Consider the following 25075-nt stretch of genomic DNA (forward strand, 5'->3'; position numbering starts at 1 on the left):
TCTATAAAAATCTCCCAAATTAGGTCCACACAGCTAAAGAAAAAATGTTCTTTCCAAGTTACTTAGGTTACATAAGGCAAGTATTTCAAAGATTATGCTGTCCCAATATGCTTTGACTTGGGCTGGTCATCACAGGTGAAATGAGGTGGACAATGAATGAATTAGCTGTATGAGTCTCTGTGCTGATGGGGTCATGACCTGAATCTTCCTGCTCATCTCCTGCTACATTAAAACAGACTCATTTGCTGTTTCTTTCTCCCTTCTCATTGTCACTGTCTGTTGGTATTATGCCCTCTGAGGTTTTACGCTCCAATTTTGGAGAAAATATGATTGAAGATAGAAGGCTGAAAAGTGATATTTGAAAAAAAATATATAAATGCATATTTTCATACTGACTGCTACCAATAGTTACCTTATTTGTTTAATATGATAGGCTTACAAATATTTCTAGAGTACTCCCATGTTGCACATCAATACATATCCTCTTGCATGAAAAGCATGTAGTAGAGAGGTTGTGGTGCTGCACACCTGAAATCCCAGCGATTTGGGATCACGAGTTCAAAACCAGCCTCAGCAAGGGGCAAGGCGCTAAGCAACACAGTGAGACCCTGTCTCTAAATAAAATATAAAATAGGGCCAGGGATCTGGCTCAGTGGTTGAATGCATCGGAGTTCAATCCCAGTATTAAAAAAAAAAAAAAAGCATGTAGTAGAGCTCACATTTTCTGCTTAGAATTCATAAAGAAACCACACACAATTTATGCTGGAAAACTAAGTTTGGATCCCGGTTCTGCCACTGATCAGCTTTGTTATCAGAACAAGCTAGGGACACTTTCACAAGCAGGGTTATTAGAATAACTAGCCCATGTGGAGCTGTGGAAGGAAATGAGAACCACATATTCCTGGTGCACAATAGCCATCTCCTCTGTCTCACCATTACTGCTAACATCACCACGTGAAAACACCTGGTAAAATTTAAGGTGCTTACTAAATAGTAAACCCAAATAGTAAATGTGCTTCATTATCATCACTGGCTCACCCTCAAATAGTAAAAACCCACCTACCCACCAATTCCCACCAGGGGTTTCTCCCAGGTCTGTTCTATTTGACAGGGACAATATCCTGTTGTCAATGGCTTCTCACTGGCTACTCAGACAAGCAGGAGTCTGACTGTAGTAATTATAAGTCGCATCAATGTGACTACAGGAAGAAATAGGGACAACTCTAGTCTCACCTGCAATGTGGCCAGAATATAATATCACAAATCGGCCCAAATTAGGACCTCTTCCACTTGGCTCAAGGCTGGAGCACCATGCAGAGCACAGTATGGAAAATGGAGTGGTGTGAGACGTGGGGAAGACTGCGACCTGCTGGATTCACCACTTTAAGGTCTGGATGCTTGGCCCTGAAATGTTTCCGTTAGAACTAACTCAAAATCAGGCAAAGGTGTAATTGGGCTTTATTATCCAACAGAATGCTATAAAACTCATTCAATTAACTGAACCACATCTAAAGCAAGATCCCATGGCTGTCTTTCAAGACAGAACAAGTTCATACTACATGCTTATGACATTGAGTTCCAACCAATAGCACATGTCTTGACATTTATTTTTTCATAATAATGAAAATGTTCATTTTATTATTTGGTAGCTTTCTACCTCTTACACATATTCTCTAACATCAAACCAAAGGTGTGTGTGGAGTGAAATCCCTGTTGAGAGGTCTCACTAATTAAGCACATTTGTTGCACCAGGTGTTATTTGTAGTGGTGTGGATACAGCTGTGTACAAAACACAAAGGTCCCTGCCTTCTTCAGAGTGTAAAATTCCATGGAAGAAGATCAACAGTGAATAAGTAAACTTTAGAGCATAACAAAGAGGGACAAATGTTAAGGAGAAGAACAAAGAAAACACGGAGCCAAAATTTTAAATAGTATAGCTGAGGACAGTGTCACTGTGAAATGATCTTTGAATACTATTTTAGCATTTCATAGGTTTTAGACATCAGTGGTGGTTGAAGGAGCCCTGTTACATAGCTCAAGGCTCTGTGAGCATTTTCAATAACTGAAAGTTATGAATTATTTTAAACAGTTTCTCTTTTTGGAAATATACTTTTAATGTCTTGTAAGACAGATTGTATATTTATTCACTCCTTCTACCCCAAAGATTAAAACATTAGAGTAACTCCAATTACCCAAGCACCACACTACACAGACACATGAACTATGAATATCAAAGAGGAAAGATATGCAGGAGTCCTCATTTTGAAGACAGACCTCTGTGCTTATGTATATTTTAAATTAGAAGTCATGGAGCTAAGCATTAAATATTTTCTCAAAGTAATGAGAATTATTTTCACATATTTACTTTTCACTTCAAACAGTTGCAGTCATGCTTGCACTGACCCTATGGAAACAAGTGTTTAAGCTTAAAAATAAATGATAGGAAAACCTATTCTCAACACCAAGTTCTCACATAAAATTTCCAGATTCTGAAAAGCAATAATAAGGCATCAGATTATAGTACTCATTTGTGAATGCAAAAATATTTTGCTTTGCTTTTGCTCATATATAATATTAAGCTATTTACTAAAGGTCCATTAATTAAAATTCTAGGCAGCATTTCATTTCACATCAGTCATCTCCTAATGTCACTGATAAAGATTCTGGGCACAGTGGATTTCATCTACTCTTGCTTTTAAAATATAATCCTCATCCTCACACAAGTCACATTTGTTATGCTTTTTATGTCCATCGCTATGATACTTAACAGGTATTAATTCATTTAATCCTAAAACTACCTTATGAAGCAAGTAACATTATTGTCATTCCATTTCAGAGGTGGGGTGGGACAGATCCACTGTTGCACATGCTTTTCAAACGAAGCTTAACCTTCTCTCCCTGCATATGCCTTAGGTGCTCTAGAGGGAGTACAAGGGTCATTAGTATGAGCACATGATTGGGAGGTGCTCCCTTAGCCCTCTGAGGCTGGGCTTGGCCATGAGACTTGCTTTAGCCAAAATAATGTGAGTGGTTGTGAATGGGATTACTTGTCTGTAGAAGCCTCTGCACACACCAGTACACAGTTTGCCTCATTCCCTTTTCCTGCCATGATAGAAATATTCCATCTGATGGGGCACTTCCCTTTGATTCTGCAGGAGCACAATATGGAACAGAGACCTTGTGGGCCAAGGTGGACTCAGAATGAGTGAGAAAGAAACCTCTGTTGTGAATGATTAAGGGGGTGAAAAGCCAGTGTTACACAGAGATGTCTAGAGAAGAGATGTCTGAGTATCAGGGACAGAGGAATATCTATTTTTATTAGAGAACAGGCAGGGCCTCTAAATGGGTCTGCCATCAGTCTGACTCTTGAACACTCAGGAAGCCAGACATGGAGACCTTAGAAGCAGTGCCCACCAGGCAGATCACCTTGAAGTGGGTCAGAGTTCTGGTAACAGAAAGTGTCTACTGAAGCTGCAGCCCAGTGAGATGAGTTTATAGAGGCAGACAGGGGCACATCATATAGGAAATGGCAGGCCCCAATAACATATTCATATCAATAGATTCTGCATCCATAGATTAACCAACCACACATCAAAAATATTCAGGAAAAAAACTATGTGTACTGAACATGTACAGTTTTTCTTGCCATTATCCCCTATAATGTATCAACTATTTATATAACATTTATAATGTCTAGGTATTATACATAATCTATAGAGATTATTTAAAGTATACAGGAGGTTTGGCACAGGTTATATACCAATAATAACCAATTTTATATAAGGGATTTGAACATCCTGGAATTTTGGAAGCTGCAGAGGATACTCAAAACTATCTCCTGTGAATACCAAGAAACAGCCCTAGTTTCACTGTAGCATAATGTGGTTTCATGGTTTTATAGGCAGGGAACTATACAATTTACCTTTCCAGGTCCCTCTGGCATCTGCTGAATATAGAATGTATCAGAGCAAATCACACAGAGGGGAAACTCCTCTGGTGGTGCTAATGAGAGAGGATGCTAACTCAATCTAAAGGGACAGATGTGAATGCATTCAGAGGTATAACTGACAGCAACTGGTGCAGAATAAGAGCTGGAGGAAGGTGAAAGAAGAACCAAAGATAACTTTTGGGTTTTGGCTTGAGGAACTGAAGAAATAGGGTAATCATCTACTGAGAAGGGGAAGCCCAAGGTAGAGAAGGGTAAAAATAGATTTGAGGATAATGAAATCATAATTCAGTTTTGGAAACTAAGTTAAGCTTCAAATGTCTGTGATACTTCCCAGGGTTTCATAATACAAAGCAGAGAGGAACTGTGAGAATGAAATTAGTGTATAAAACAGCATAACCCTGCCTGGCACAGAGCACCTATTACAAATGCTGCTTTTTATGAATCTATGCTTCTATTTGTACAATTTTTCAACAAAAGGCTTGAGGAAATGCCAAAGATAATTCCACTAGCCTTTCCATCTGTCACCATCCCCCACCCCCAGGTCACTAACTGTCCTATAATGCAGTCAACTCATGTCTTATTCTTGGGGCATCTGCAAAATGAAATCTGTTCCCAAATTTCCTAACTTTCCTATTCCCCAATGTTCTTTGTTTTTTTCCTCCCTGGAAGAACACACAAATCCTCTAATTTAAAATAGATTTTGGGCTATTCATAAATTATTTTTTGGTTTTACATATTTTAAATCTAAGTGTCATTAACCGGAAAGAGCCCATTCAAGGACAAAAGTACTTAGTGTCCCAAAGTGAAAGAGCAATCATATAGCCTTGGTTAAATTCATCACATCACCTTGTGTTACTAGATAGCAAATTCATTTCTAACTCTATCTTAGGATCTGATGTTAAATAGGAAGATTTAGCAAAATGCCTATGTATTAAAGAAAATTTTACTTCCAGAAGTGTTTTCAAGTGGCAGGGTGTCTAGATTTCATGAAAAGACAAGCTCAACACCAGCCCTTCATAGGAATAAGCAACTTCTTAAGAGGCAATTTATTTTAAAACTTGGAAAAGCATCTGAGATCTGCTTTTGCACTCTGATCAAGAATAATTACTATTTGACAAGAAAATTGCTTGTTAACTAGCTTTTTAAATAAATTGTTAAGCTCGAATGCAATACAGCATCTCTGAATACTAAGGGCAACAGGGAATCCAGGCACTTGGACACTGTACTGTTTTAAAGTGATTATATTGCAGATTGAATTGTGTATAACATGTTTATATTTAGAATTAATTTTACATGGTATGCACAGAGAAGACCAGTCTAGCTGCACAGATCACTGGCTCATGTCATGTCACTTTTCTGATAAACATACGGAGCTGGGTAAAGGCTTTTAGAATGGGGGAAATGAGAGGAATAATTAATCATTTTAAGTAGTTCTAGCTAATAAAAACACCTAATACCTTTTAGCAGCTAATGCTTTAAATATAAACATTTCAGATCAAGTAAATGAACCTCTTTGGCTCAAACATTTTTCTTGAAAATGTATTGACAGTACCTACTTCTTAAAAAAAGTCAATCAATTAACAAAGACAGTCTGATGATTGCCAGGCACTGCAGGCTAGTCAGAGCATTAGAGGCTTAGTTTCTCAAGCAGTTTCAACTGAGGCACATCAGTAATCCTGCCACCAACAAATGGGTCATTCAGAAGTATGAGATTGGGCCAGATATTCTCATAAAATTCCTTAGAGTTGGCACCAATGATTTAATACCATTATTTATTGCCTCATTGATAAAAATGCTTCATTTACATATTTTCTAAATACCTCAAGGGGAAAAAAACTGGTATCTAAAGTAGAACACAACACATAATAAAGTCATGTTTATTAGATTAAGCAAAATATGATGTCCTAAATTATAAACTTATGTTACCGGGTTTCAAGGAAATTCAAAAATATAATGCAATTCCTTAAAAATAGATTTCTTAGCAATTTCAGGTGGTTTAATTCTACATATAGATGTTATCATTTTAAAAAACTAGTTCATTAGACATAGAGAAATAGAATTTTAATTTTAAATCACCCCTAAAATGTCAGGAAAAAAAAAGAATAGAAATTCGAAGGTAATTTAAAAATATAATGTATCTATTTTGATCTCCAAACTTCAAAGACATGTAAAGTAAGAGATCATGTCAATTAAGACTTTATTAGTATAATGCCTGATTACTACAAATGCATGTGATAATTTCTAAACTCTTTATCTAAAATAAATTATCCATGAAGGTATTGAATGATATGAGTGTGTGAAGGAAATATATACACATCTGCCAGCAAGTTAAATCAACAACTTCATAAAGAGTAAAATGCAAACAAGATGATGGCATTTATAACTTAACTGTTCTCAGAATATGCCAATTTGGGAGGTACTCAAAGATTTCCATCCATTGAATGACTGAGTAGGCATGATATTCGAACTATGCTGACTGCTTTCTATGTTAATTTCTCTGTTACAAGAAACTTGAAATTCATTATTATCTACTTCAATATATAAGGAACTGACCTATGCCCAAAGCCATGCTATTCTGACCATATTGGACTGCCTTGACTAAACATGAGGCATAATCACAGAAAAGAACATGACAAATTATCCTAGAGTCCCACAGAGTGCAGACAATCTGCCAACCCTCCAATTTTTTTGTGAGTGTGCTACGAGGGATTAAACCCAGGTTGGAGAGTGGGGGTCGGTATCACTAAGCTATATATCTCCAGATCTTTTAATTTTTTTATTTTATTTTGAGACAGGGTCTTGCAAAGTTGTTTACAGCCTTGCTTGCTTCCGAGGTTGGCCTCCAAAGTGTAATCCTCCTGCCTTAGTCTCCCAAGCTGCTGGGATCACAGGCATGAGCCACAGTGCCCAGCTACCAACTGTCAAATTCTTAATAAGAATTAGGATTAAGATAGATAATAAACTCCTCATTAACTGCTTCCTGGCCAAGCAATTTGGGTTATTGTTTTCTAGGCCAGTATGTGAAACAGAAAATAAAAGAAGTATTGGTCCTGGAGGTACATTTTCTATATTTGCTCATTTAACAACTATGTTAAACATTTATTATATTTTGCATCTTTCATAAATATCTCCAGTGTACATACATCAAATATCAGGAATTTGAACTGCAAAAGATAACAAGAAAATCCTCATACACAGCTGTTACAGTTTCAAACATATTATTCACATCATATTTTCACACTGAGACTTACTTTTCCTCTATAAGACAGAATTTTGTCATTCTCTTCCCTGGTATTAAGTGTCTACTTAAAATATCTATCTATCCATGGAATACTAGAATGAAGAGAACCTGCATGATCAGCACAAATTTTCTTCACTACCTAAATCTATAGAACAAATAAATTTTTCAAAAGTCCCACTTTCTACTGCTTGTTTATTAGGCAAACTTTATAGTATAAAACACTTACTCATCTATTTGAAAAAAATACATCTCCACTTCTCTCAGTGCAGTCTGGATTTTGCCCAGAAGTTTCTGATAGATATCTTGAGTTTCTAAGTCTTCTTCTTTCAACAAATACCAAAGACCATGGCCATCTTGCTGTCCCAGAGACAGTCCTGAAGTGGCTGCCATGGTCGTAATGATGTGTTGAATGTACACCATAGGGCTGAGTTTCCCTGAGGAATAAAAATCATTCCACAGTAATATTTATTACCTTAAATATATGACTATCCAGTCCAATACATTTTAGAGGTTCACGCTGGTATAAAACAAAATCCCAATCCAACACTGAATTTAATTGAGGAATTAAATCTTTTGGGGAGCGGTAATTAAAAGCTACAAATAGTCCGATCCTTCATCTCACTGAAATGATGCAGATTGGCACTAATGCTTTTCTAACCAGTTCCTCTGGGATTTTCCCCAAATTTATAAAGCCATTTCAGATTAGTGGCTTTCACACTCAAGATGAGCTATGCTTATCATAGACATGAGGAAGGCAAGAGCTACTGTATTTCTTGACAGAATAATAATAATGAATGCCTAACTTCAATTTCACTCTGTATACACTTATCCATGGATATAACTATTCACGTGAGAATTCTTTTTTTAAAGGGCAGGATTGCTTGCATACCAGCAATCTAGCATATTATAAAATGCAGCAATGCTTGTAATTGCCTAAATGTTCATGTATAATAAAATTTCAAAAGCCAACATACCTTGCTCAGAAGACTTACTTTCTTTATCCTGAGAATTATGCTTCCTACTATCCAGCTGAACACAAAAGCCACTCCCCAGAGAGGCTGATGTTTTGGGATAAAAAACTTCCATCACATTGACATGGCAGTTGGTAGGGCAGAAATTACTGCTGTGCAATGGGGAGATCTTAGATTTGGCTTGTTTAAAGGTGAGCCAACCTCGATTCCTCAGCACCCAAGAGAACTGTAAATTACAGAAGAAATAAAAAGCAGCTGAACACACAGTAGTAATAAATCAAAACATTTCACCTGTGTCATCCAAAACAAAAATCATAAGAAAGTTAAATCATGTCAACTGAAATGAGTGACATAAATTCTAAGTTATTGGAAATTAAACTGCTCTTTCAAAACCCAAACATTTTTAATGAAGCAAAGCAATATGGACAGCAAATGCAGGATTTGTTTGAAACTCCTGACTGCAAGCTATGTGCTAAAATAAATGAACCTCAGTGAACAATACAACTTATTAGGACTGTATTCCACTGGCTGACAGAAGGTGAGAGAGTGCAATAGAGAAGCAATAGAGAGGATGCAAGACAAGATTTAAAAAATAGGATAGCTATCAGGTCCAGGGTGAAAGAAGATGGGATTATTTAAAGTATCATCAGAAAGCCAATTCAAAGCAGATGTCCAGGCCAGACAGCAAAGTACTGTAGTGTTGACCAGAATGGCTGGACAACTGTACTGCCCATGTCTCCTAATCATTGCTGTGTTTGGGGGTCAAAATCAACTTGCAGACCAGTGGTCACTCTGCTTTTATGACATTGACAATAAACTGATACTAAAATGATGTATGACTTCCAAGGGTATCTACTCCACTGTTTGAAAACTTACAACAGTCTACCATTCAAGTCTATCTACTCCTTGCCATGGTCTATAAAGCTTCCCGAAATCCAGTTCTTACACAGCTTGTTATCTATCCAAACTCTCCTCCCTTGTCCTCTAAGTTCCCTCAGGCTTTTTCACATGGTTCCTCTCATACACAATCTACCCACTCTGAGCCTTTATTTATAGGTTGTTCAATGTACCTAGAATTTTCTTCTTCTCTTATGGCCAAACTTTTTCTTATGCATCTTCAGATTCTAGCAAATCATCAAGAGGGCTTCCCTGAGTCCCAAGCTATATTCCCTTTTTCTGGCTACATGCTAGGTTGTAGCACACTGTCACTCTCTTTATAATTGTAAATAATTGCTCATCTCCAGCTCAGGCAGCAGATGGTAAACTCCAAGAAGGTAATGACTATATCCATCTTGGGCACTGATAGGTATCTCACAGAGTTGAACTGAACTGTAGTCTCAGAAGCAGCTGTCATGGTAGTTAATAATACATCAAACAAATCAGGGTCTTTTCATCATGTGTAGCAAAATAAGGGATATGAATTATATAATCTCTATGTTCCCTTCTTGCTTAAAAACTATAACCATGATTCTACCTACTTATTTTACTACTGGAGTAATAATTTTGTCATTAAAAAGAATAAAAAACAAAGTCTACAAGGATCACTCTCTATGTTTTCTAGGTCAAATTAACGGATAAGTATAAAAAATAATATCCCGTAAATATATGTTCACATTAGAACCATTATGGAATAGCATAGCCTGAACTTACTGCCACTATTATTCATTTAACTATTACATTTGTTCCTTGGTATCTACAGGGGATCTGTTCTAGGATTTTCCAGGGACATCAAAAACCACAGATACTCAAATTCCTTTTATCAAATGACATAGTACTTTGTATAACCTATTGCACCTTCTCCTATATCATTTCTAGATGACTAATAATACTTAATACAATGTAAATTCTATGTAGATAGTTGTTATACAGCATAATTATTTGTGCCACAGTCTGGCTGGGCACAAAAATCACGAGTGACTCACAGCCTTTTAGATTCAAACAGCAATTCTTTATTCCCAAACTCACACCGGCACTCTACAAACACGTTCTGGAAAAATCCATGTTCTGGGCAAAATCCACACACTCCACCAGGCTCTGAATCCCAAATACTCTCTGAATCCCATGAGAACTCAATGGGAACTCAAGGAGCGGTGATCCTGAGGCAGCAGGATACACCCTATTTCCAACAGGGTACACCTTAAACCTGGAACCGCCCTAAACCCAAGGAGTGGGATACTCCCTAATCCCAGGAGGATACACCCGAAACCTGGATCCGCCCTGATCTTTGAGCAAGGTCACCTTACATGCAATGTCACTGCAAATGACCTGGGTCCAATATGGAGATTCCTTCCTCTAAGCAACATTGGGTAGGCTGACAAAGAAATTGCCATGCGTCATTCCTACTTGGCAATGGCTCTCAGCATATTTGTAGTATTTTTAATGTTTTTTGAATATTTTTGACCTGTGGTTGGTTCAATCTGTGGTTGTAGAACCCCGAATATGGAGGGACCATTAGAGATCACACGTGGTCTCTGTGTACCAGGCACTGTCCTAGGCATGTGGGGGGGAACATCAATGAATAAAACAAAGATTCTTGACTTCTGAAAATTTGCATTCGGCAAGAGGAAAGACACGTAATAATGTGGCTCTTATCAGGATGGAAATGCAAACCCTTGAGGAAAAAACTGGCTGAGCACAGGGGGCAGAAGAAGGACCACCTACAGGAGAGAGATGGCAGTGGCTCACCAAGGGGCCATCAGTGATAGAGGCAGTAAGGAAAGCCTGCGTATTCTAAAGATAGAGCCAAACAGAATTGAGAGAAAGGGGGTGAAGAAGATAAATCAACAGAAGAATGGGTGTGCAGAGGGCTGGGATCAGGAGCTGATGTCAAACACACAAAGTCTGTGAGATCCATGGAGGTCAGATGGAGAAGTCATGGGGACTGAGATCTCCTGAGGCATGGTCAATCAAGAGGTCAGGAGGAAAATCAGCATAGAACACTTTGAATGAGCCACCAACAAGAAGAAAGGACAGAAGTCAGGCCCCCAGGGTGTCACAGAGAATGCTAATTAGAAGCTCGAAGTCAACTGCATCAGGACAACTAAGACAAGGAATTCAATCAGGACATTAACAGGCTGTTGCAAAATAGAGCCATTTCAGTCATATGGTGGGTTCCAGCATCCACCTGGAGCATGCAAAGGAGAAAGAGCAGGTGAGAAAACAGGTACAGACAGGGCTATAGAAAGCTCTTTTCAGGAAGATCAAAGAATTGGAACAGGAGGTAGAGAGAAGTGTAAGAGGCAAGGGAAGCACTTATTTCTAATAAAGGTGATTATGACAGCACATTTGTATATTGATGGGAAGAAACAGTTTTTACAGCAGGAAATTCAAGTTTTGAATACATTGGTAGCTAACTCATGAATTATTGACCATGGCCACATATTTAAACTTAATGATAGTCATTTGGCTAAGTCAGAAATAATACAAAGCAAGTAAGCTATTACTATGCAGAGAGGTTCCCATTTAGTCTCCCATTTCAATGAAGTATAAAATTTGTTGGGCACGGAGATACAAAAGTTCTGTATTAGACTGTCTTGTAAGGGGACACGGGGAAGAATTTTGCATGCAAGTTTCCAAATCCATCTAGCAGTTTGAGGAGTCTGAGTTAGCATTAGATAAGTAAAAGTACCTGGAATGTTCAAAGTAAGACTTCTAATTCCTACTTATACTATTTTTGTACAAACAGAAACTATCTTCTGAATGCATATCCAGGAAGTAACCCCAATAGCAGGGAAAAGTCCATTTATGGAATTGGTATTAAGTAAAAGAATGACTCTAAAATTTAGAAGAGTTTCCCAGACAATTCACAAGGCAAATGTTTCTCAAAACAGGGAATAGATTTACATCTGAACTGTCTACACACCCTGTTCCACAGAGAAATAATGTCTGCTCAAGATTCAGTACAACCTTCAATATGGGCCAACCTTATCATAAGATGTCTGAGAACAGGAAATCTATTATTATATCCTGGCTATAGAAATGACAGAAATCAGCTGGTTACTATTTTTAAAACCTAAAACTTCTACAGTCAAAATAAAATAAAGCCTGGCTCATTAAGATTTTAGTTTCTATGGATACATCTTCTTTCACAAAAAGAGGAGTGTTGAAACTTTCATCTGGAAGAAAAATATGTTGCTAATACAGTTTTTAAATAAATATGTGAAAAAAATTTAAAGTCTTTATTCACACGTGTTTTTGGTTGACATGCATTTGATATGTAACTGAAGCTAACCTCATTTAACCTATTAGGAGTCTTAGGTATCTTCATTTCACTGAAAGTGAAAAGATCCTTGAAATATCTTCTTGCTAACCTGGCTTCTCTAGCGAGAAGATGACCAATTATTTTAAGAATATTTAAGGCCAAGTAAGAAGATGGTAAGATTAACTTTTAAAGCACTTTTGTCCTGATGTTTCTGACCAGATTTTTCTTTTTATTTCTAAATGGAACGTGAAAATAAGTGAGGCAGCATTCCATAGGTCTGCTACTTGCCAGTTATGTGACTGGAGGCAAATGTCACCTTCTTGAGGAAGAAGCAGTAATGGTATGTCAGTACACACAGATGTTCTGAGACTCAGAGAATGATCAAGTGCAGAAAAGGGCTCTGTATAATGCAATGATATTATTTTTTGTTATCTAAAATCACTTCCTGTGGCTCTAGGGGTGTAGCTAGGTGGTAGAGTGTTCCTTGGCACAAAAAATAAAATAAAATCATTTCCCATAAATGAAATCATTCGCCTGTCCATTTCTAACTTAAAAGCTTACAGGATGCTAGTTACGAACAATTAAATAGAACGTATTTCTCACTCACTAAGATGATGATTTTGAGAATCTCCAACATTTGGGTGAAACCCTAATGTACATGCTTCTCATTTTCTGCACATGCACACCTCAGTTTGTTACAATAAACCAAGAAATGACAGTGTCTTCATCTGCTATAACGATGTCAGCAGGTCTGCCCATTTTTAACCCCCTACAGGTATCTTGGAATGATCCTCTCCATTTCCAATACTGCTACAGGGTCCACACCACCATCAACTTGCACTTCCACAGGTAAAGACCACTTACCAACCTCCCTGCTGTGGCTCTTCTCCCACCAATACCTTATGCAATTGAGAAAGTGATTTTCTTACAAACAAGTCTGATTATTATGCTATTCCAAAATATCACTGGAAAAGTCTAATGTTGTCAGGTTTTTTTTTTTTAATTACATCCACACTCAGATCTTCATTTCTAGTTCAGGGACTATGCTGATTCTTTATCTATAAGAGTAGTCTCATTTCTGTATCTCTGCCTGAACTTAGGTCACTCTTTATGCCATCTTTCCCTTCACTCTGACAAATCAACCCAACTTACAGGACCTACTATTTGGCGACTATTCAATCCACAATGACTTTTTCTTTACTGAAATCCTATTGCTTTTCCAGTCAGAACCACACTGAACTGTGTAACACAAAGTCAGGTAAACGAACAACGACCTGTGTTAGTATAAAAGGGAGCAAGTTTCAAATCCCATTGCTATTGCCAACTGAGTGCTCGGGCAAGTTACTTTACCATCCTGAACTTCGGGCACTCCATTCCATGAAATGAGAAATGTGTACCTCATTTCACTGTTTTGGTAAATTCTACAATATAAGAAAACTAGAAAATACCTCATGCAATGCTAGATAGCTGGTTGTAGCCTGACAAAAACCCCAGTTACTTGGGAGGCTCAGGCAAAAGAATTGCAAATTCAATGCCAGTCTGGGCAAACTAGCAAGATCCTAGCTCAGAGCAGCATAGGCCTGGCATGCTCAAGGTCCTGGGTTCCACCCCAGAACTGTGAAAGAAAGGGAGAAAGGGAAAACACAGGACACATGCACATGTATGTGTGTATGCACACACACATGCACATACATGCACACACACACTATTGTGAGCTCATAACTCTAGGAAGCACCATGTAAACTTGGTTATATGGGGCTAGCAACTTCAGCCATTCAGGGGTTTTCCTAGCAGGTTAAGTGGGCACTTGTATTCCTCATGTCCCTTTGGCACACATGCACATACATGCACACACACACTATTGTGAGCTCATAACTCTAGGAAGCACCATGTAAACTTGGTTATATGGGGCTAGCAACTTCAGCCATTCAGGGGTTTTCCTAGCAGGTTAAGTGGGCACTTGTATTCCTCATGTCCCTTTGGCTTTTCCTTTTGATTAGACTGTAAGTATGGAAGGGCAGGCATCCTGGAACAACTGTGCATGTGCCCCTACTCTTGACATGATAAGTACACATTAGGGGTTGGTGATATAGCTCAGTTGGTAGAGTGTTTGCCTTACATGCATAAGGCCTTGGGTTCAATCCCCAGCACTTCCTACCAAAAAAGAGAGAAAGAATGAAAAAGAGCATATTAGTTAATATTTTCCTATTCCCTTCTGCCCAATCCCACAACAGATTTGCTTTGAATAGACTGGGTTTTTCATCTACGCCATCAGCTTTCATTAAAGAGAGCTTTAAAAATATCTGCAATGGGGGGCTGGGGATGTGGCTCAAGTGGTAGCGCGCTCGCCTGGCATGCATGCGGCCTGGGTTCGATTCTCAGCACCACGTACAAACAAAGATATTGTGTCCACTGATAACTAAAAAATAAATATTAAAAAATTCTCTCTCTCTCTCTCTCTCTCTCTCTCTCTTTCTCTCTCTCTCTCTCCTCTCTCACTCTGTCTTTAAAAAAATATCTGTAATGTAAAACAGATGTTTTTTATTGAAGCCCTTCTTTCTTTCACGATGGTATGCTTATGGGCAGCACCATAAATATCTGTGTGAGAGATTTGTTTTAGCCCAAGAAAAGCTATGCTTCTCTTATACAAAATGTCTATTTCACAGGGATGCTGCAAAAATACAACAGGCTGTTTGTCTTTACATTTTGAATACAGGAAGTAGAAGGCCAAATATAGTATTTAATTTTAGAACCTAAATAGAATCTTGGGACCTTATGACCTTTCCCCTGGTGGCCAGTACCATCTATTCTAATACAGTTTTACTATGGTGTAGATATTGATAATTTTCCTCCAATACCCATTCTCCTCTTCTTCCTTTCTGTAATAAGACTCCCCAGATTTTAGTTGATCCCAGTGAAAGTCTGAGAAAATACGTCCCAGTCTCTCTTTAAAAAAATAACTAATAAGGGTTAAACAGAAATGATGTGGATAATTTCTGGGTCAGGCAGCAAAAGCAAACTCTTTTTACTTTGTACTTCCTCTTTGCCCTTCTGAAGGGTCACAGCATAGACATGATAGTGAAGCAGCTTTGACCTCGAAGAAGATAGTAATATCCCTAGAAGAGCAAAACCATACATGGCAGAATATTCCTAAGATTAACAAGTAACATTGTACTCCTGACAGGATGGGCTTTTATGTGAAAAAAAAATCAATCCATCCATCCATCCATCCATCTTGGTTAATACTGTATTATCTTGGTCCTCTGTGAAGCAGATGAAGCAATTTACCACCCAATCTACAGTGGTTCCTAAAGTTTTGAGTGTGTGTGTGCATGCGTGTGTTTAACAGCTCACCCTTTTTGTATATGTTCCAGTAAGCTACTTCCAGCATCTTTGTCATATGAAGGAATGGAGAGAAAAAGAAAATTTAAAAAAAGAAAGAAAATAACACAGACACAAGGGACCAGTTTGACACCCAGAATCTGCCTGAGCCCCATCACATCTTTTACAGATCCATCTCTGAAGCAGAATGATTCTCTTTTTCAAAATGTGATCAAAATGAGAATAAAGCTAGTTTGCATTTGCTAAGAGCTTTTGAATTTTACTTCAAAGTACTATCACAGACTACACAGAAATGGAGAAGTAAAAGGAGGATCTTCTTCCCTACAACTTCCAACATGACCCAATTGTGGACTCCTTCCCAACTCAGATGAACCAAGTTCAGTAGTCATGGAAAGAGAGTTAATGGGTGTCGCAGACAGGTTGCAATCTCGATATCACTTACTCATGTGACTGGACTTTTAGAAAATTGTGACAGTAATGTATGTTCAACAACCCAAACATCACAGAAAGTTCTTAAACAAAAAATAATGGCCCTCTACCCCTTGTCTCATTCTACCCAATGCAGTCAACAATGACAGTCCTTTGGGTATTCATTCATGCACATTCTCATCCATATATAAACATATGGACTTATTTTCACTTACAATATAAACAATATAAAATTCATGTATGGTTACATAACATTCATATATATCTAGATAAGTAATAATCTTAAGTGTAGAATCCCAAATTTTAAACAATTACATCATTTTGAGGTGGAAATTTAATTAGTCTTCTATGATATAAATACACACAAAATTTAAAAACTATTATAGCATATTCTATTTCCAAAATATATCCCCAAATCCATCTAATTTTCTGTCTCCTCCACTCTCATTGCTGTCATCATTGCTAAATGAACTATTGTAATTGCTTCCAACTGTTCTCAATTTCTCTATTCCTACCCTTGCAATCCATCCCTATAAAAGCATGATTACTTAAAACCCTCAAGTAGATAAAATCATCCCCCTGCTTAAAGCCTTCCCATTAGTCTTCATCAATATAAGAATGAAACACAAATTCCTTCCAAAGTTCCAAAAGGCGCAATACTTGTACAACTCTTTCTAACGGGCCCCTGCCAAAGATTTAGACCTTACTGGAGAACTAGCCACTCCCCCCAACCCCTCACCTCCACCTCCCCACCGCCCCCTGGCCTTCTTTCTGCTTTCTGGCCTCTGTCCCCTCTGATCCTTACACTCAAATATTCCCTTCTCCAATGCAAATGGAGTGTTCTACTTGTCATGCACACCCAGGGTTTCACAAGGAGGGTGTCCCTAACTAGGTACCACCCTGACATTACCCACTATACCTCCCTATTTTGATTTCCTTATAAGCTTTCTCAGTGTTTGAGTACCCCCTTTGCAAGGGTTTATTTAATTCTTCGCTGTTTCCACACTCAAATGTGAGCACCATGAGAGGAGCGATCTTGTCTGTCCCATCCCAGGCTACATTCCTCATGACAAGAAGTACCTGGCACACAGAAGGTGCCCTAGAATGTATGAAAAGTAAATAAACCAATCAATCAATTTAAAGCAGCCCATTTGCCACATACTTTGATTGAGGCCTTTTGTTTACTTTGTTGGAAGGAAAAGGAAAGAACGGCCATAGCGTAATTTAAAATTTTGATATCAGAATTAAAGGATCTGCATTTAAAAACCCAGCTCTATCTTTTACAGGTAAATTATTTAATTCGTGAGACCTCAGCTAATATTATCTTTTTGAAAATGTGGGATAATAATATAGCTCATAGGCTGGCAAAGATCAAATAAGGTAATGGATATAAAGACATTTTTAAAATACTCCAATATACTATTGCTATATTTTGAGTATGGATGGACCCACAAAATTCGTGTGCTGAAAACTTAAACCCCAAATTCATGTGTAGATTGCATTGGGAGGTACACTTTGGGGAATTAATATTAGATGAAGTCATGGGGTGGCGTCATGATGATGGCATTAGTGGCTTTATAAGAGGAAGACAGACCCAAACTAGTGTGCTGGCTATCTCATCATGTGATGCCCTCCAACACATTATGATGCAGAGGGAAGGCTCCTACCAGATGCCAGCACCTTGATACTGGGCTTCCCAAGCTCCAGAACTATGAAAATAAACTTCTATTCTTTGAAAACAAGCTAGCCTCGGGTGTTTTGCTATAGTAACAGAAAACAATAGACTAGGACAGTTGTATAGATGTTATCAGTATTACAATAAATTACACATAATATATGTATAAAAAGAATATCAAGGATTGATTTAAATTTGGCACTTCAATAATAATTTCAGCATTAATTACATATGAGATTTATAGAATCTTTACCTTTTTATAATTGGAAATTCTCTGACAAATGTGCTCAATTATTTCACTGCACATGGCACTGAGTTTACTCTGAAGGTCAGAAAGAATCACTTCATTTAGAGAATTTAGGTTGGCACAGTTTTGCACAAAATGATCTTCACTTTTACCCAGGGCTTCAAGAATCTAGTAATAAACACACAATACAAAATAAAATAAGGAAAAAACAAACATCAGAAGTAGCCACATAAAATTTTCATAAGTTATCGCTCCAAGGTGACTTTCCAGTATTGCTCTTCTCTTTGTGGCTCCCAGGATTTCCATGTTCTTTGAAGCACTGTGAGAGAGGTGATTTGATTTGTCTGTTTGGTATCTCAGGTTACACCTTCTGCTAAGTATAAAAAGGCTGCTTGCGGAGGTAAGTGGACTTCAAAGACTCCTTACTGGACAGATCAGACATCTGATGTGGGAACATATTTCCTATATTTTTAGTCAGAGTAACCCAGAACATTTTTTCCCGCTCAATTTGGTGGGAGAACAAAAAAAAATAAAAAGCCAGAAAAAGCAATAGTGTCCTCTTACAGAGAGCCCAGCACAGACAGTGCAGTTAACAAATGTTTACAGAAGGGATGAACAAATAAACAGTTATCAGGGTAAAGTATAAACTAATGTTTATGCTGTGTCTAAGCTCTAGGTGATAAAAGCATCATGTAAAAGCATCCATATAATGTTTTCAATTAGCAAACTTTTTTGAATATTTGAATCAATTGTAAGGCTGTGTGTGTGTGTGTTTATGTGTGTGTGTTGTTTACCTTAAGTCACTAGAATTTCCAATGGATTGAGAATTACATGGTTTCTTATGACTGTTAGAGATCACAGGGATTGATCTTACCCTTACCAATATTTTTATAATACTGTGTAAGTCACAAAAATGTGTTGATGTTTTATTTCTTTCAGCCTCTTCCTACCTCCATCCACTTCCCTGTTAGTATGAATTTTTCATTTTGCCATTAGTGTAGAAATCAGAGTTGGCCTTATCATTGGCAGCATGCTCCAGGCTAACTGCCTTAATTCTTTTGACTTTCTTCATCTGTAAAATGGAAATGATTTTTGCAGTACAGACATAATTATATGTAGAATAATCCACACAATTCTGCAAACTTGAGATACATGAAAAATAAGAATAACTAACTATAATAATGTGGTTTCAAACTCTTGCATAGTTTCCATAGGCTGTATAACATAGTTGCAAAGGAACTGTGGTTAGGAAGTATATATCAATAGATACATACAATGACACAACAGCCTCATAATGATGAATAGTTGTGTTTTTTTAAAGTTGTAATCCAGACTATAAAATAAAAAAGTAAAATATTTATTTTTAAAATGGATCACTTAGATCTCCACATTACTTTCTCCCACTACAATTTAAAAAATATATATTTTAACTGGCAACTGCCTCAACTACACATATTTAAAATGAAAAATAAAATGAAAAAATAAAAGTAAGAGAAATATATCTTATTTTTCTTGAAGTATCTGAATTCTCTCAGAATGATAGCAAAGCAGAAACAAACACTGGAGGTCACAGAAGGAGTCTGAGGGACTCAACTTTTAGAAACACCATGAAAAGAAAGCTCAGAGTCACATGTTTCGTCCATTTGGATATAAATTTGCTTCCTCCCTCATCTTGTTTTTGTCTAAGGACCATATGGTGATGTCCTTTCCAAATATGACTTGTATAAATTTCTATTTGTAGGATCTATTCATAACCTGATTTCTAAGCTTCTTGAAATTTTGACACTTGCAGAATTTGAAATTTCTTATATTTCAGGACTTCAATGACTAGGGTCAGAGGATAATGTGCATTAAAAAAAACCTGTCAAGAAAACTATCTGAAATATATCCACAATACTGAATTAACAGAGGCTGCAAACCTATTAAATGTATGAAAGTCTTTGCCCAATTAGTTGGGGCAAGAGTTCTCTCCAAGTTAAATTCATCATACAAAATGATCAATAAAAGTAAGACCATACACATACTCAATACTAGAGAAAAAAGAAAAAGATGCTGAAGGACCTAGAAGCTGCTACATGTACAGCCATTGCATTTCATAAGGTCGTTTTAGTTAGAAGGGAACCACTGGTGGTGACAGGTCCACTCCTACCTTGGCAGTTAGGCTGAAGAACCTCTTGGGCTCGATCATCTTCTCCACCACATCACACTTGATCCCAGGCGTGCTGTCATACTCGTACACAACCCCATACTCTAGGTGGACGTTGTCCACCATCAGACTCACGTGCTCCTTCTTTCCATCGATAATGGCCATGGTGTTGAACTTGTAAAGTGCCTCTGCAATGCAGACGATCTTAATTTGTCAACATCATGAAGGGTTTTTTCATCTCCTCAAATATGTTGAGCCTCAAATAATTTTTCAAGAGTTCTTTAAATGTTGGCTAAATCCGATGAATGAAGCATCTATTCTTGTTAACAATTTGAAAAATAAATGCACTTTATAGAAAGCAAATGCTTGAGTGATCCAAATCTCACCACTTTAATATTACCAATCTCATCTTTATACCACTTAGATCTGTGGACCATGTGTATATTTAATTATACCAATATAAACACTACAGATGTGATTTTGTGTTTTTTTTTTTCATGAAAAGAGTATACACAACTTAAATTAAGGGTTTCTAAAAATGTGTTAAACATTGAATGAATATTTTTTCAAAGCATAAAAAAAAACATGTAAAGAAGGGCATATTATAGAAGACAAAGGAGATGTAAGAATTGTTTTTGAACAGAGAGGTTAGGATACCTGAAGTTTCCCAAACAGCCTCTTTCAGGGAGAGTTCATTGAGAAAATTCATCATTGATCAGTATACTAAAAATTTCTATATAGAATGTCTTCCTATAGATTTTCAGCCTGGAATCAGTCAACTGGTGGAAAAACACTTAAAGTGGCATGAAAGAAACCAGGAGATCCAATAATAATATTAAGTAAACAAAAATAAATTTAATTGTTTATTTAAAACCACAAATTTTTAGAATAAGATAGTAAAATGTATGTCTTAAATAGGCTAAAGGGGTGTATTGGTTTACCTTAAACTAATTAAGTCCCAGAATAGTTAGACATCAGTTCCTAACTACCAATTAACCAACCTAACTTATATTGTTACACCAAAGAAGAATAATTCCAAATGAGAAATAAAAGCCTCGGGATGAGGTACTGAGGCTCATCTTATTTTGAATAACTAACATCATGTCTTATCATAATAATATTATGGTGCTCCAATGAAGTTGAGGTATTTCTGATTTTGCCGTGAGTTGGACAGGATCCAACTAAGCTTTCCTAGGAACCCTTTCTATGATTGATATAAACAGATGTCATATGATAAGAAACATATATTTGGTCTGTGGCCCCTATAAGAAACATATTTGGTCTGGACCTTCTAAAATACTTACAACTTACAGAGCTATTGAGACAACAGGGGTGCCTTTTGTTATTCATGACAAGCTCCTTTTAAGCACATACTAGTAATGTGTTCATGAGGTGATTGTTAGTGAGCCCTTAAATAACTTCAAAATGGGCGCTGATGGTCGAAGGAATCAACCATGCAATTAGGGGTCTGGAACTTTCAACTCCACCTGCAGACCTCTGGGTGTAGGGGGTGGGTTGAGATTAAGTTCAGTTACAATAGCCAATGATTTAGCCAAACACATTACATAATTTAACCCACTAAAAAACAATGCAGGTTGGAGATCCCCCCAAGTAGAAAAACATATGCATACATCCAGAGGGGTACACATCTCAAAACACTGGGGACACAGCTCACCTTGTAAACCTGCTCATGTTGTATACTTTATAATAAATTAGTGATAGTAAGTGAAGTGTGCTACTGAGTTCCATGAATATTTCTAGCAAATATTGGATCTAAGAAGAGGGTGTGAGAACCCCTGACCTTAAAGCCAATTGGTCAGAAATACAGGTGAAAACCTGGAACCTACAAGGGCATCTGAGGAGAGGGCAGTCTTGAGGGACTGACGTCCATACTAACTCCCAGAAATAGGTGTTGGAACTGAATTACAGCACACCCCATTGGTATCTGGAGAGTAGGAGACTTGCTTGGTGTGGGGGGAAAAAAACCCACACATATGGTGTTAGAAATGTTGCCAGTAAAAACTGCCCAGAATATGGAACTCTCTATCTGTACTGGTTTGAAAGAATCTAATGGTATAATAAAAATAAAACTGTCCATAGACATGCACCAATAAGATGAGTGGAAACAGGAAAATAATTATAAAGGAGGATTGTTTTTCTATGAAAAAGTTCTAAAATAAAAATTCAAGGTATCTGTCAGAGGCAGACATACATGCAATTGCTTCAGTTGCTTTTGACAACATTTCTGGATAAAGCAATTTGCTGGATTGTTCAATTGAGAAAACAGAAATAGCAGGAGAATTTATCCAAAGACCTCTCTCTCTCTCTCTTTTCTTTCTCTTTTCCCATTATTAGTTTGCCAATTTCCTTACTGTCAATGTTAGAATATAGTAAAAGTTACTCAAATCAAGAACATATTTTGAAAGGAACTCTGGACCTTCCAGACCAAGGCTTCTACATTTTAATAAACATGTAAATCTTTTCAAAATGAGGATAAGCTGAGATTCTGTTTTTTTTTTTTTTTTTTATTGGTACCACAGATTGAACCCAGATACCCTTAACCACTGAGCTACATTCCCAGAACTGCCCATCCCCATCCCCTCTTTTCTTAGTTTTTATTTAGAGAGTGTGGCACTGAGTTGTTTAGGGCCTCTCTAAGTTGCTGAGGCTGACTTTGAACTGCCTCAGCCTCCTAAGCCACTGGGATCACAGGTGTACCCATGCGCCTTGCTGAGGTTCTGCATTTTTCTCTGGTTTGTGATCACTGGAATAGCAAAGTCTAAACAACATTCAATCTGCTACCTATGGATTTCCAGTTTTCCCAGAACCATTTGTTGAAGAGTCCATCTTTTCTCCAATGTATGTTTTATGGCACCTTTGTCAAGTATGAGATAACCTTATTCATGTGGATTTGTCTCTGTGTCAACTATTCTGTTCCATTAGTCTCCATGTCAATTTTGGAACCAATACAATGCTGGTCTTGTTATGATAGCTCTGTAGCATAATTTAAGGTCCGATATTGTGATACTTTCAGTTTCACTTTTCTCACAATAGCTTTGGCTATTCTGGGTCTCTTATTTTTCAAAATGACTTTCATGGTTGCTTTTTCTATTTCTATGAAGAATGACACTGGGATTTTAATAGAAATTGCATTAAATCTGTATTGCAATTTTGGTAAAATGGCCATTTTGATAATATTAATTCTGCCTATCCAGGAATATGGGAGATATTTCCATCTTCTTCAACTTCTTTCTTTAGTGTTCAATAATTTTCACTACTAGAGGTCTTTCACCTCTTTTGTTAGATTGATTTCCAGATTTGGTTTTATTTTTGTTCTTTGTGGGTTGTTTTTTTTTTGTTTGTTTGTTTGTTTGGTTTTTTTTTTGTTTGGCTTTTTTTAAGGATATTGTGAATGGGATGATTTTCCTAATTATTCTTTTAGCTGATTCATATCAGTGCATGGGAATGAAATTGATTTATGGGTGTTAATTTTATATCCTGCTACTTTTCTGACTTTGCTTATGAGCTCTAGAAGTTTTCTGGTGGAGTTTGTTGGGTCTTCTAAATATATAATCATGTCAGTGGCAAATAGGAAAGATAGTGGAATGATTTTGACACAACTTTCCTATATGCATATATGAATACACCACAGGGAATCTTGACATCATGTACAACCACAAGACTGGGATCCTAATTAGAATGAGATGTACTCCATTTTTGAATATATTGTTATACTCCACTGTCATGTAAAACTAAAAAGAACAAAAAAAAAATTAAAACATTCAATTCCAAATAATGAAACATGACATAATTCAAGATTGAGTCCTCACTTTAACACTTAACCATAATGGGTAAAAACCTACAAAGACTGCAATTTCTGAAAGGCTATGATCATTCTTATTTTTTTTAAAAGTTCTCTTTTAATGATTAAGTGCGATAAGCCATGTAAAACTTTTAAATAGTGCCTACCAACCAGGAATGAATATGAATATGACACGTTAGGCACAAGCTATTACTGCTTGCTTATATGACATGACATCTATTTGGTGATAATGACTTAAGATTCAAAGTTAGGATTGGAAGATACAAGACCTTCAACATTAGCATGTAGATGCAAACAGAGTGGAAAAGAAAACTATTAAATGAACAGGGAGAAAAAGAAGAAACCTACCTTCAACTTTGCGGTCAAAAGCATCCCCTGGTTCATCTCCAGGAGGTTTTGAGTTAGATTTTTGGAGGTCTTCCTGAGCACTATTGATGCTATTATAAACCCACTGTATGGAATCTTGCTGGAAATGAGGGGGGAAAGAAACTTCAGAGGTAATAAATAGTACATCCTAAAATGCATATCTACTTCATAAACTTGCTTTAGAAGAAGAGTTGCCCATCTTATTTACTGCTGTAGTTTGTTTAGAAATAATAGAATTTGAAAGAGAAAGACAATCAACATCAGAATGGAAAGTCAATGATAATTTAACAAACTGACATTTTTCAAGCTTAAATTATCATTCAAAGATATGTTTTATGTAAATTTATCTTCCAAAGATATGTCCCAAAGATATTTTTTAAACAGGATGTATTTCTCAAATGTCTTACTTAAATGCCTCAAGTATATCTTAAAATGAGTTATATATATATATATTTTTACATCTTAAAAATAAGCAAATGTTAGATGGACAGTTTGGGAATGAATCAAATTTTCTATAACTGTACAAACCATTTTAAATGCCCTCAATAGTCATCTTATTTTAATACATTTAATGCTTCTTTGAATCAAAACAACATTAAAATAGGGAGAATATCTTTTATCTAATCGAGTTTCTAACTATCTTCAATCTTTCCATGTCAAAAATCATCTTGCATTTTAATTGAGA

At 36.9% G+C, this 25075-nt stretch overlaps 1 pseudogene; it reads right to left on the reverse strand.

Annotated features, from left to right (window-relative positions):
* The window catches only part of LOC143410673 (phosphatidylinositol 3,4,5-trisphosphate-dependent Rac exchanger 2 protein-like), a 144080-nt pseudogene that overhangs the window by 50158 nt on the left and 68847 nt on the right, over positions 1-25075 (reverse strand).

Source organism: Callospermophilus lateralis, chromosome 11 (genome assembly GCF_048772815.1).
Source record: "Callospermophilus lateralis isolate mCalLat2 chromosome 11, mCalLat2.hap1, whole genome shotgun sequence".
NCBI classification, from domain to species: domain Eukaryota; kingdom Metazoa; phylum Chordata; class Mammalia; order Rodentia; family Sciuridae; genus Callospermophilus; species Callospermophilus lateralis.